Genomic DNA, 14,842 nt, shown 5'->3' with positions numbered 1-14,842 from the left:
GAGCTACTTATCCTTGTGGGTAAAGAACTAGGAAGATTTTCCTTAAAGATTGGGTTTATAGAAATCTAATGTAATAGCACCCTCTTTATTTGACCTTCTGTTTTAAATGCACACAGCATATAGTTAAACTATAGAATTCTCTACCACAAGATGTAGGGATGGCAACCAATTCTGATGGCTTTAAAAGGGGGCTGGATAAATTCCTGGAGGAGAAGGCTATCAATGGCTACTAGTCCTGATGGTTATGTGCTACCTCCAGTATCAGAGGCAGTAAGCCTATGTATACCAGTTGCTGGGAAACATGGGCGGGAGGGTGCTGTTGCCCTCATGTCCTGCCTGTGGGTTCCTAGTCGACAGATGGTTTGCCACTTTGTGAACAGAATGCTGGACTAGATGGACCCTTGGTCTGATCCAGCATGGCTCTTATGTTCTAATGTAAGCCATAAATCTAACAGAAGAGAGTAAAAGGATTTTCCTTAAGCTCAAGAAAGCATCTAAGCTAATGATAACAATGAAGTTTCTGAATACTATGCACTGTGCTAATCATATTCTTAGTTATACATCTAAAGAAGGAAAGATACACTAAGATTAATTCATATATAGACCACGTATTATTTAAAATAAGAGTTGAACTTTAATTTGATTTCAGTGATGGGGAAGCAAGGGGGGAACCCTGCAAATTGGGGGTGGGGATGACTCACAAAAGCCACATTTTTTCTTTCCCAAAAAGCCATCTGAAGTGATGCTACATAGTGACACACGAAAGCTATCTCTGCCTTATTTTCCTGCACTTTCCTCCACTAAAGGCCACAGCCATGCCACATCCCAGGCCTTTTGAGGGAAGGAAAGTGCAGGAGGCTTCAGTGGGGATGAATTGCCAAGAAAGCCCCACTGCACAAGCAGACTTTTATTCACATAATGTTTGATGCAACCCTATGTCAGCTTCAGTAACCACACTGCTTTCACAAGTACAATGGTTTAACATCCGCAATGGTTATCACGCCATAACAAGCAAGTGGAAGTCAGCATCTGGATTCTCCACAAAATTCACTTATCTTATACACTGAGATCCCTTTAATGTGCAACATCTAGACACATCAGGAGCTTGCCCTCCTCCAGATTTCCATAGAGATGAACAAGTACAACTGCCACTAAAAATGCTTGATGAGGCAAGATGAAAGACTCCTCCGGCAAATGACTTATTACACATTTTATTTATAGTGAACCCATCCCTTCCTGTTGCAGACTGACCCCCACATAAGCTGTATCTCAGGGGTGTTGAACTTACCTGCTGCATATAAAGCACACAACCCTCAACTGAATCTTGTCTACCTAACCACTGTTGGTCAAATAAATCTTAAGATATATATCTTAACCTATTCCCTTGGATAAAGTCAGTAATAACAGCCACCTATATACCAAAATGGAATTAATGTTTTCAAACAGAATTCACAGCTTATCCAAAACCAGCTGAATATTACTACACATAGAAATTATGAAGTCCCTCTAGCCTTGGCCTTCAATTTTCATATGAAATACTCTCATCTGAAACAAGCCTAGAAGGCAAACAATTAACTAAGCTGCTCTAATTTATGTTTAAGCAGACTAAATGGCAACGATTATGTAGAAAATTATGAGATTTTGACAAGAGCAAAAGCAAAAGCAAACTCATCTGTAATCATCTTTTAAAATGCAACGTAAGGGGGATCTTTCAACACCTAAACTTGCCCTAAGGTAGTCAAATGTACTTAAAGACAGAAGTATAAACACAACTGAAGATCAAATGTGGTCACACAATAAAGTGTTAAAACTGGAGTTAAGTTCATTCTTTTCACCACCATCACCAAACTCAAAGAAGGTAGTTTTGAAATATTAAATTTTATATTCGTTTTAAGGTGAAAGACTTAATAATTTGATTAGGAAATGAATTCAACTGAGAACTAGTTTTCATTTTTTTTGTTTCCGATATTGGGCCAGGACGGGGAATTTGTTGGTGTATCCGTTACAGGACCTAGCAGAGGTGGTCTCAAGCATGGTGTAAGAATGTCCCCAGACAGTAGTAGTGAAGGTTTTTAATGTCCACACCAAGTCTTCCTTGGGAGAGCAAGCCCTAGATTGCATGGCTGCCATGACTATCTTGGAGCTGTCTCACTATGGCATAGATCCAATACATGTGGCAGATCACACCTTTAATCTTATTTTCACAATAGATTAGACTGGGAATGGGCTGGTGGTGGAATCACAGAATCATAGAATAGTAGAGTTGGAAGGGGCTTATAAGGTCATCGAGCCCAACCCCTTGCTCAATGCAGGAATCCACCTTAAAGCATACCTGACAGATGGTTGTCCAGCTGCCTCTTGAATGCCTCTAGTGTGGGAGAGCCCACGACCTTCCTAGGTAATTGGTTCCATTGTCATACTGCTCTAATAGTCAGGAAGTTTTTCCTGATGTCCAGCCTGAATCTGGCTTCCTGTAACTTGAGCCCATTATTCTATGTCCTGCACTCTGGGAGGATCGAGAAGAGATCCTGGCCCTCCTCTGTGGGACAACCTTTCAAGTATTTAAAGAGTGCTATCATGTCTCCCCTCAGTCTTCTCTTCTCCAGGCTAAACATGCCCAGTTCTTTCAGTCTCTCTTCATTGGGCTTTGTTTCCAGACCCCTGATCATCCTGGTTGCCCTCCTCTGAACACGCTCCAGCTTATCTGCATCCTTCTTGAAGTGTGGTGCCCAGAACTGGATGCAATACTCAAGATGAGGCCTAACCAGGGCCGAATAGAGGGAAGGTATTACTATTATCTCTTTATCAGGAATGAATCATTCCTGGTCAAGTTTGGACTACCTGTGGCTAACCACCCACCCCCACGGGTGGAGGACCCATTAATTTACTCCATTCCTGTAGATGTATGGAATCTGATGGATTCCTGAATGTTCCAGAGGGTTTTCCAGACATGATGGCTAGCACTCCTGTTAAGGCCCTAGTCTTACTGTGGAATAGTGAGACAGATTGGGCTATTGACACAATAGCTCCTGAGCATCCTCTCTATAAATGCTGAGTCAAGTCATCTACCTGGTTTTCCAGAGAGCTGCAGGTGATGAAGCATGCTGGGCAACGACTAGAATGTAGATGGTGAAAATCTCAAAGAGAATTCAACCAAATACAGATACATGTAGTAGCTCTACAGCTGAATTATTTATGGTTGTGAAGGAGCTGGTTGGTTCCAACCTGCCTCCTGGGGCATAACAGCCCTCTGCAGCAAGGTGTGACAAATTTGCGAAGCGCTTTGAGGGCAATGATACCTAGAATTCACTCTGAACTGCATGCCATTGGAGATACTCTATGTGAGGAGGTGTCTAGGGTACTGTTTTGGTCCAATAGTATAGAATCAATTTCAGTTTTTGCTAGAGATGTAAAGACTAAGACAATTCCCCAAGGGCTTTTTTGTCATCCCCCTCCACACTCAAAATTGGAAAAAATTAACAATTTTGGATTATGAAATGTTATCATTTAGAATTATGAATAAAATGTTTAAGACTAGGTGCTCATATATTACCTGCCCTTTACACTGGCAAACTAATTTCTAAAAACTATGTAATGGAAGACTAGAGATGTAAAATTTCTGGCAATTCTGAAGCCATGCGGAAAAACATTTTTTAACCCTAAGATTCCCAGCATAGTTATTTCTTCCATTTCTCATTAAGATTGATCCAATCTACCTTTTACTGATAGACATTTAACAATGCTCCAAGTCATGTTCAATTTTCCAACATGTGACTAGAGTCACCATATCATAATATGTGAAGAAAATGTACATTCTTGACAGTTTGGTTTTATTCTATAGCCCTATGTTTCTAGGCTTGCTCTAGTTAATTGCTGTAGCAGTCAATTTTCTTCCAGGTTTGGGTGTGTGTGAAAAAATATTGTCCCTGCCTCCATTCTCATGGCTTCAAAATTTCCAGAAATTTTATATGTCTAATTACTGCAGCCCAAGGCTATAAACACAAACGAGTTCACTCCACCACCAGCACTCCAGATCCTTGCATATTATAGCAACTAGATCTAGCCAAGAACGGTTAGCTGAGTGGGTTGATGGGGTGGTAAATGCATCTTTGCAAGAGGGGTTGGTACCAACAGCTTGAAAGAGATACTGGTGGGTCCTGTCCTTGAGAAGATCTCCCTTGGACAATTACTGCCTAGTAGCTAACATCCCCTTTTTGGACAAGGTGCTGAAGCAGGTGGTGGCTTTTGATACCATCAGCCATGGTATCATCCTGAATAGCTCTGTAAGGTGGGAGGTGGAGGCACAGTGATTCCATTCACTCCTGCAGGACAGCTTCCAGAAAGTAGCATTGGGGGATAGCTGCTCAATCCCATGGCACTTCAGTAGTGAGGTGCAACAGGGTTCCATCTTGTCTCCCACTCTTTATCATCTATATGAAGCCACTGACAAAGGTCATTGAGAGATTTGAGGCAAGGTGTCTTCAGCATGTGGATAACACACAGCTCTATCTCTCCATTGCCCCTAAATCAGTGCAAGTACTGGAACAGTGTCTGGAGGCAACAGTGTGACGAATGAGTACCAATAAACTGGGAAGTGGCGAGAGAGCCTGTTCTGAATGGGGTTGCACCCCCCCTGAAGGAACAGGTGGGTAGCTTCGGGTACTCCTGGTTCCAGCTTTGTTACTCAAGGCCCAAGTGGCTCCAGTGGCTAGGAATGCCTACTTTTAGCTGCAGTGGGTTCAACAGCTATGGCCCTTCCCAGCCTTGGATAATCTGACCACAGTGATTCATGTCTTACTAAAATTCTATCTAGACTACTATAATGCATTCTACATGGGGCTGCCCTTGAAGAGAGGTTGGAGGCTTCAGCTGGGATAGAACACCACCGCTTGGTAAATGAGCAGTGTGCAAATCCAGAGTCATATTACACTGAATCTCTGTGATCTGCTCACTGGCTGCCTATTTGTTTCTAAGCTTGCTTAAAGGTATTGATGCTGTTGTAAAAGATCCTAAATGGTTTGGGTCCAAATACATGTTGGAGTGCCTCTTTCAGTATGTATTATCCTGGCCTCTGAGATTGCACAGCTTGTGGTCCGCCTATGGGCAATGCTTAGAGAATGGTGACACAAGCAAGCATCTTCCTGGAGCCCTTATTATGGGACTCCCTGCCTTCATTGGTGTTTCAGGTGTCTTCATTAGCTTATTTTGCCAGTTACTTAAGGCACACCTCTTCATCCAGATCTTTTGAGCCTTCCTGATGAAACTGTTGAGCCTTCTATCTGCTGAACAGGCTTTGGTTTGTATTATCTTGCTGCTGCTTGGTTTTGATGAATTTTTATATTATTGTTTTATTAGTTCTATGTTTTATATTGTTACTTTTTATTAGTAAATAAAATACTTGCTAAGATTTGTTATGAAGACTGCTTTATAAATTTAATAAACAAACAACATTTTAGTAAAGAAATGACAAAGAGCAGTTTAAAATCAGATGCTTCCTAAATATCTCTCAAAACCTAGGCAGTATATTTTCAATATATATAATAATGCTGTTAATTTTTAAAATATTACTTGATGTTAAATAATTTAAGCTACCATATCTTTGGGCTTTTATATTTTGATATCTGTGTGGGCAACTCAACTGGAAAGCTAGGTAGATACAACACTGAAGAGATTTGGAAATGAAGCCATTCAGGATATCCAGGCCTGCCTCAGTAGCCCCATAGCACAGTGAAGTGGAGAAAGAAAAGGCATCATGCAACCCTGCTCTGGGAAAATCTGAGAGTCTACGATGTAAATACCATGAATTATTTGACAGCTTCCTTGCTTGATTACAAGACAGGTTCTGCAGTCCTAAATTAGTAATTTTGCACTAAGGAAACCAGAGTATGTCAAGGAGCACAATTGATAAACAGCAACGAACAGTATAACCCTATATGTGTTCGCTGAAAAGTCCCACCAAATTCAACAGGGCTTACTTCCAAGCATACACAGAATTGCAACCTAGATAAATTAAAAAAAACAGAATTTATTTATTTATTGCATTTTTATACTGCCCAATAGCCAAAGCTCTCTGGGCAGTTCACAAAAATATACTATGTCTAGTTAATTTTGTATTATAAATTACAATGTTTCACTACTGTACTTTGTCAGACAATACTTTGCTGTCAAAGCTATCATTTTTCTTCAAAATGCATACATATGAGCCATTATGCAAAGCTAAACCCCAAGTAGTTGTTCAAGTCCTGTGTATTATCCATAAAAATTACTGACACAAGAATGAAATGGAAACAAACATCACAAGATGGGTGATGACAATCTGACATCATTATATAAATACCTTAAAGCAGAGATTAAACATATTTTACTAACAAGTTATCCCTTTACCAAGAGAGAGCAACTGAAATTATTTGTAGCCAGCTGTCTAATTTACTGATTCCAGAAAAAAAGTTGCCTTGCCACTATCCCTTTACAGAAGTTCTCTTAATTTTGCAATGATACAAAGGGTTTCTCAAAAGATGTGAATTATTAATATTCGACCTATACATTGCCAAAACAAATCATGGCTTAATAAACCAGCATATGCATGAGCATCATGCACCAACATGCAACCCTTTTGCTACCACTTCACTCTTACCTTAGCTTGAGTGAGACAGCAGACCAAAAGCCACAGTTAATTATAGCTTCCTGTTATGTCCAGACCAGGAACTATGGCTAAAGGCTTTCAAACAAGACAGGATTTGGAAACCAACTTCAAATATCCTGGCTTGTTTGGAAGCCATTAACTATAGTTTCTGGTTCAAATGTAATGGGAAGTTATGGTTAACTGCAGCTTCCTGGCTTTTTTCTTTACTTACGCCAAGGAAGAAGCAAAAGGGCTGTGTGCTGAAGCACGAAGATCATGCATATCCTGGTTTATTAAGACAGAATTTGATAGTCTGAAATGAGGCATTGTGTCACCCTGGATCACATTATCTAAACAAGAGTACGTCAGTTCCCATTGATAGTATTTATTAACGAGAATAAAAATAATGATTTATGTATTCTGAGAATTCAATTTTCACAGTAACTTCAATACTTCTATATTATGGTTTCTAATCTGTGTTCCAGCAGAAGACTCAGAAATGATGAAATAGTGTTTTTTTGGTTATTTCACTATCAACTGATAACAGCAACTTTTAATATCAAATGAGTTCTGTGATAAGGAGGAACTGAACATTTATTCTGAAACACTTAGCATTTTATCCAATTGCACAATCTTATATATCTAATCTTAAAAGGTTATTCGGCCTTCATTTAGCAAAACATGCATGCTCTGCTTTTTTGGCAAGATCAAGAGCATCAAAATCAAACTCTACACTTGCACTTTGTTGTATTTCCACCTACTCACTGTCAGCACCAAGATGTTCTAAACTAGAGTACTCTCCCAGGAAAGCAGTAACTTATGATTGAGACCACTGGTCCATCAATTCCGTATTGTCTGCAACAAGGCAGGGGTAGGCAACCTAATACCCTTCACGTGTTTTGGCCTACAGCTCCTCTAAGACCCCACCAGCATGGACAATAGTCAAGGGTTAGAGGAAACATCTAGAGAGCACCACATTGCCTACTCTTGTACTAGACTAACCAGTAGTGATACTTCAGGATTTCAGAATGGACTCTTTCCCAGCCCTAGCTTAAGCTATCATAGATTGAACTTGAGACCCAGTAAATAGAGCTACAGCACTCACTTGGCTGCAGTACTGTTGAAATCTCTTGGCATAGAGCCCACCCCATAAAAAAACCACATGGCAGATGCACATTTATCACATTGAGAAGATGCACACAATCATTCGCACTTACAACATTAGAGATTTTCGATGTATCTCCTTAAGAAGAAACCATCACCATAGTAGCTTGAAGGCTTTTGTGTGGTTGTTTAAATGCTGTCATAAGCAAAAGCACAAACAGCTCATCACATTCAGTGGGAGTAAACTAGACATGATGCAACTTGAGTCTTGCTTGCCAATATTTCACTATGGATGATAAATAAGATCCAGCACTGTAATGTCAGGATCTTCAAGGGTTCCATGGAGATAAGTTCAAAATAATGAAGGCTCCCATATAGCAGACAAACGGTTTATTTCTTCAATCCAAATCCAAGTCCAAACACGTACCAGCATACTCTCCATACTAGGATCTAACTAACCCCTAAATCTTGATTAGTTAAATACTCTTCAGCTAAAGAAGCTTCATCAGCTACAGGAGGATCCACAGCAGCCCACGACAAGGTATCAGCAAAATAATAATAATAATAATAATAATAATAATAATAATAATAATAATAATAATAATAAAAAAATTTATTACCTGCCTCTCCTTCTGGATCGAGGCGGGGAACAACACTAAATAAAATATAGCACATAAAATTAGTTAGAGTATATAAAACCAATACAATATTAAAATAACAATCACAACATCATCTGGGTAGGCCTGCCAGAAACTTGCCTGGGGTATGCACTACATTTAGTTCATACCTCTAGAGCTGTAAAAGTATGTGCTGCAAGCAAGCAGGAGCAGCACTTATAGGCTTTTTAAAAATCGTTTCCAAAGTTTTGTGATCAGTTTGGACTAAAAACAACTTTTCCAAACACATACTGATGGAATTTTCTCATTGCATACAAAACAGCAAGCAATTCTTTCTCTATTTCGGCATAATTTTGCTCTGACATGCTGAGTGACCTTGATGCATAAAACACTGTTTTATTCTCCAGAAGCAACATGCTCCCAGACCATCTTTTGATGCATCAGCTTGCACAACAACTGGTTTGGTAACATCAAAATATTGGAGTACAGGTGCCTGACACAACTGCTGTTTAATCATTTCAAAAGCTTTCTGGTGTTCTGGCATCCATTGAAACACTGCATTCTTTCTCAGCAAATTTCTTAAGCGCACCGTCAATTCTACCTCCCATGGAATATACTTTAACAAGATATTGTACGGACCTGGAAAATCTGAGCAGCCGTTGTTTATCTTGTGGAGACGCCATTTCTCGAATGGCCTTAATTTTATCATCATCAGGTTGAACTCCCTGAACAGTCACTATTTGACTCATATATTTCAGTGTCGACCTTAAACTGAATCTTTTCTTTATTAAATCTGATGTTCCTAGCATGTGCTGTTTCCATAACTTGATGTAAGATCTGATCATGCTGTAGACCCCTTTTATGTGCCCTAAAGTCTCATTCTTTTGCTGAAACACTTCACTAGCAGATTTAAGCCCAAATGGTAGATGATGAAAGCGATACCTTCCTCAAGGAGTATTAAACGTGCATAAACTTTATGAAGATTTATCTAATTTCACCTGCCAATAACCATCTTTCTCATCTATAATAGTTAAAAAAATCATTCCAGCTAGATGACTCAAAACTTCTTCAATTGCAGAGATAGTATAATGCTGTCTTTGAACTGCTTTATTAAGATCACAAGGATCAAGACATATACGCAACTTCCCATTCCTTTTTTCAGTAATGACAAGGTTGCTCACCCAATCTATGGGATCTAACTTTAGATATCTGTGAGACCTGTAACTACACTCTCCATCTGACCCAAAGTATCCTTCAGTCTATCAAGTATTGCAAAAGGCACCATCCGACATCCATGAATAACAGGAACAGCTGTTGGATCAATATGTATATGGTGAGAACCTTCAAACTCACCCAGACCTTCAAAAACACCAGAGTACATATCAAGGAGCTGGTCCTGTGTCAAAGGTTCAACTTCATGTACAATATCAACTCAACGAATCAAATCTAAAGCTTCACAGATGGGCCTACCCAATAATGGAATTGCTGAACAATCTGTTACATAAAACAATAATCTGACTACTCCCTTTGGAATGTGACATTAAAGAACAATAGTTCCCACTGCATGTCCCACCATAGGCTACAAGAGTTACATCACTTTTGGTTAGCACCTTTTTGCCTGGTAACCCACTAAATATATTAAATGGCAAGACATTTGCATCAGCTCCAGTATCTAATTTGAACTTTACTGAAAGTCCTTGTAATATTATGTGAACATACCATCCAGCACTTTGGTTTGTACTTAAACCATTAGTCTCTTGAGATAATTTCTCTACCAACAAACTGCTTACATCAAACTCATGAATCTGATGCCTTTGTTGTCCTTTATCAAGAGTTAATGGTGTTGCTTTACATAAGCCGGCATAATGTTTTTCATGCCACATTTATTATAGGCCTTTCCAAATGCTGGGCATTTTTGAGGTTTATGTACTAAACTACAATAGGGGCACTTATTATCTCTAGTCTAGGCATATCTACTTTCAAATTGTGACTTCTTAGCTCCAAGAACTTGAATTGGAATCTCTTCATGATTTTTATCAGTCACATATACATCATGCAGCTCCTTGAAGGAAATTGCCATAGTTTGCAACTGAGCTCTTGTTACCTTAGCCACACGACATATTTCAACTCCTTTCTTAAGAGCAAGATCAGGTTCCTTCAAGACACTGTCTTTTAATCTCTCCTCCTAAACACAGATTTTTTTTAAATCTCTCACCATATCATTAGCTGCACTACCAATTTCACAGCTGCTAGCTTTCAGTTTAAGTTCAGTAACAAATTGTTCCATGGTGTCTCCTTGTCTCTGTGAATAACTACAAAAAGAATATTGTACACACACCACATTCTTGCGAGGAGTGCAGTATTTTCTAAATTGTTCAAGAACTTCTTCTATATCTTTTGGTCCTTCTTCAGGAAAAACAAAAGTATTATATACTGCTAAGGCTTCTTCTCCCACACAGTGGAGCAATATAGCTACTTGCCATTTCTTGGAAATATCATCAACTCTAGCTGCAGTAAAATATAACTGAAAAGTTTGTTCTTAGTGCTTCCAATTCTCAATCAAATAACCTTGCAAAGCAAGTGGAGACAGAGGCTGGAACGAGTCCATATCTTCAACTAAAACAAACAAACTCTCAAGTGCAGAAGAAGAAGAAATAGGGGAAAAAACCCACAATCCACTCCAACTTCTGACACCATGTAATGTTAGGCCCTTCAAGAGTTCCATGGAAATAGGTTCGAAATAATCAAGGCTCCCATAGAGCAAAAATAATAATGGTTTATTTCTTCAATCCAAATCAAAGTCCAAACATGTAGCAGCATACTCTCCATACTAGGATCTAACTAACCCCCAAACCTTGATTAGTTAAATACTCTTCAGTTGTGCTGGAAAACAGTTCATCGTAAAGAGACATTACACAAGCACAAACATAAATAACACACCCAACTAAATAGCTACAGACATCCCTGAACAGATTCCACCAATCTATCATCAGAATTAGTTATTGATTTTATAGCAGATTCAAAAAAGCATCTAGAAACATCCTGTAAATACCAAGCTGGTACCTTGCTACAAAAACCTATATAATGTTAAACGAATATATAACATCCCTTTGAACAAAGTTTCCTACTGCATCTGACAGCTAGGGCAAACACATTTGTACAATGAGATAATCACAAAGACTTGAACAAGAAGGCACAATACATTCAGTTATTTCTTTTTGACACCAGGTTTTAACATCTGCTTTCCTTATTAAAATTTAACAGAGCTCTTTAAAATATCTTCTTTCTGCTTTACTTGTATGTATATTTCAAATGTTTGCAGACTATTTTAGGTAAGTTGCTACATGAATAAACTGAAAAATGTAACTACATATAGTAGAAAACAATGTCTAACAGACTTATAATGCTATAAAACTATACAGTAATTAGGTTAGTGTCACAATGTTCTGGACAATTTTTAGAACACGAAGTGTTCACAGTTGACTGCATGCTATACTGTATCAAAGTTACAAGGAACAATCACCTTCTCATTAAGGTTAATTAAAAATTTCCATACATTTTTACAGGACTGAACTCCACCCACTGTTTCTACAACATATTGGCATGTACGCAGAGTTCTCATGACCAGACCTCTGCTCAGAGAATGCTCCTCCTGGGGGACAAGATGAGAGGTAATTTTCACCAATTTCTCCTTTCCTTTGGAAATCCTTGAAAAGCTGTTCTGGAGGGTTGGGGGATCCTCCAGAAAAGCGTGGGAGATGGCATGGGGGCATCAGGGAGAATGGTGGGTTGGGGAAATTCACCTACACTCACTTCCTGCAGCTGGAGTCTCTGCTAGATCTCAGGCTAGTTTATGAAAGGAACATTCTACATCCAACCCATTAATAAGATTACTGTGACAAATTGTATGTACAGTCGTGTGAAAAAGAAAGTACACCCTCTTGGAATTGTATGATTTTACATATCAGGACATATCTGTTCCTTAGCAGGTCTAAAAATTAGGTAAATACAACCTCAGATGAACAACAACACATGACATATTACACCGTGTCATGATTTATTTAACAGAAATAAAGCCAAAATGGAGAAGCCATGTGTGAAAAAGTAAGTACACCTATGATTCAATAGCTTGTAGAACCACCTTTAGCAGCAATAACTTGAAGTAATCGTTTTCTGTATGACTTTATCAGTCTCTCACATCATTGTGGAGGAATTTTGGCCCATTCTTCTTTACAACGTTGCTTCAGTTCATTGAGGTTTGAGGGCATTTGTTTATGCACAGCTCTCTTAAGGTCCCGCCACAGCATTTCAATCGGGTTGAGGTCTGGACTTCGACTGGGCCATTGCAACACCTTGATTCTTTTCCTTTTCAGCCATTCTGTTGTAGATTTGCTGGTGTGCTTGGGATCATTGTCCTGTTGCATGACCCAATTTCGGCCAAGCTTTAGCTGTTGGCCTCACATTTGACTCTAGAATACTTTGGTATGCAGAGGAGTTCATGATCGACTCAATGACTGCAAGGCTCCCAGGTCCTGTGGCTGCAAAACAAGCCCAAACCACAGTGCTTGACAGTTGGTATGAGGTGTTTGTGCTGATATGCTGTGTTTGGTTTTCGCCAAACGTGGCGCTGTGCATTATGGCCAAACATCTCCACTTTGGTCTTGTCTCTCCAAAGGACATTGTTCCAGAAGTCTTGTGGTTTGTTCAGATGCAATTTTGCAAACCTAAGCCGTGCTGCCACGTTCTTTTTAGAGAGAAGAGGCTTTCTCCTGGCAACCCTTCCAAACAAACCATACTTGTTCAGTCTTTTTCTAATTGTACTGTCATGAACTTTAACATTTAACATGCTCACTGACACCTATAGAGTTTGAGATGTAACTCTTGGGTTTTTTGCAATTTCTCTGAGCATTGCATGGTCTGACCTTGGGGTGAGTTTGCTGGGACGTCCTCTCCTGGGAAGATTGGCAACAGTCTTGAATGTTTTCCACTTTTGAATCATCTTTCTCACTGTAGAATGATGGACTTTAAATTGTTTGGAAATGGCCTTATAACCCTTCCCAGATTGATGGGCAGCAGCAATTGCTTCTCTAAGATCATTGCTGATGTCTTTCCTCCTTGGCATTGTGTTAACACACACCTGAATGCTCTAGACCAGCAAACTGAAAAAAACTTTGGCTTTTATAGAGGTGGTCATACTTGCTGATGATCAATTAATTATGGGCATTTGGTTAGCAGCACCTGTCTGCTACTTAGAATTTTAATTCCTATGGAAGCAGTAAGGGTGTACTTACTTTTTCACACATGGCTTCTCCATTTTGGCTTTATTTCTGTTAAATAAATCATGACACGGTGTAATATGTCATGTGTTGTTGTTCATCTGAGGTTGTATTTACCTAATTTTTAGACCTGCTAAGGAACAGATGATTGTTATTATGTCCTGTTATGTAAAATCATACAATTCCAAGAGGGTGTACTTTCTTTTTCACATGACTGTACGTGTGTGGTAAGGACTTACCTTGGCTGGCTTTGATGCACAGAAAATTCAAACTGTCCATATTGCACCTCTCTAAACTGTATGTGTGGGCAATTATAGCAGTGTGGGCCACTGGCTATAGTGTGCCTAATTGGTAGGAGTGATATTGGCAAAGGGTTGTCCTACTGTTGCTTAAAAGGGAAACCTTTCTCATGTTTCAGCTGCAATGTTTATAGTATGACTGTGAGAAATGTAATGAGTACAGCATAACTTGTAAGTACCCATGAGATGTACACTATTACTGCATCTGACTAAACAAATCTACAAAGCTTGTCAAGTTTGCAATGAAGTACCCTATTTTGTAACATTTCTTTTTGAATTACCTTTAATACTAGGTCCCATTAATTTGGTCCTGAGGGAAAATGTTTGGGTTACTCTCAACCTCATCACAATACAGAATTTACTATTTCAAATACAGTTAACTTGTGATTCTGTAGGTGCAACAAATCCCACAGACCAAAGAATTCTCAGTCCCCGGAAAAATGTTCATTTTTAGTGGAAACTAATTATGCCCACTATACCACTAGAAACTATTTTCTGTGAAGTTAGTAAAAGACAAGAGAAGAAAAACGAAACTTTGGTTTGTTCTAAACTAAACATAAGTTAACATACCAGGGATGGAAAACACAATTTGGTCCCGGTTTGCTAACTAATTTTGGTCCTCACAGCTTTCCCCAACCTAGTGTTCTCCATACGTTTTGGACTTCAACTCCCATCAGTCCTGGCCAACATTACCAATGATCAGAAATGCTAGGAGTTCTCATAGCTCAGTGGTAGAGCACATGTTTTGCTTGCAGAAGGTCCCAAGTTCAATTCCCAGCATCTCCACGAAGGGCTGGTAAAACTGCCTGAAACTCTGGAAAGCCATTGGCAATACATGTTGACAATACTGGGGTAGTTCAAAGTTTGAGCTGTACTAGTCAAATAGTGTTTCTGTGCCCTGGCCAGGAGCTTGAGATGGTGAGG

The 14,842-nt window shown here is 39.2% G+C and overlaps 1 protein-coding gene across 1 annotated transcript in view; it reads right to left on the bottom strand.

Moving 5' to 3' along the window:
- Nucleotides 1–14,842, bottom strand: part of AFF4 (ALF transcription elongation factor 4) — a 74,839-nt gene that overhangs the window by 45,563 nt on the left and 14,434 nt on the right. The window lies entirely within an intron of this gene.

This window comes from Elgaria multicarinata, chromosome 3 (assembly GCF_023053635.1).
Source record: "Elgaria multicarinata webbii isolate HBS135686 ecotype San Diego chromosome 3, rElgMul1.1.pri, whole genome shotgun sequence".
NCBI classification, from domain to species: domain Eukaryota; kingdom Metazoa; phylum Chordata; class Lepidosauria; order Squamata; family Anguidae; genus Elgaria; species Elgaria multicarinata.
The sequence above is the reverse complement of the archived record's forward strand: the minus strand, read 5'-3'. Positions and strand labels throughout refer to the sequence as shown.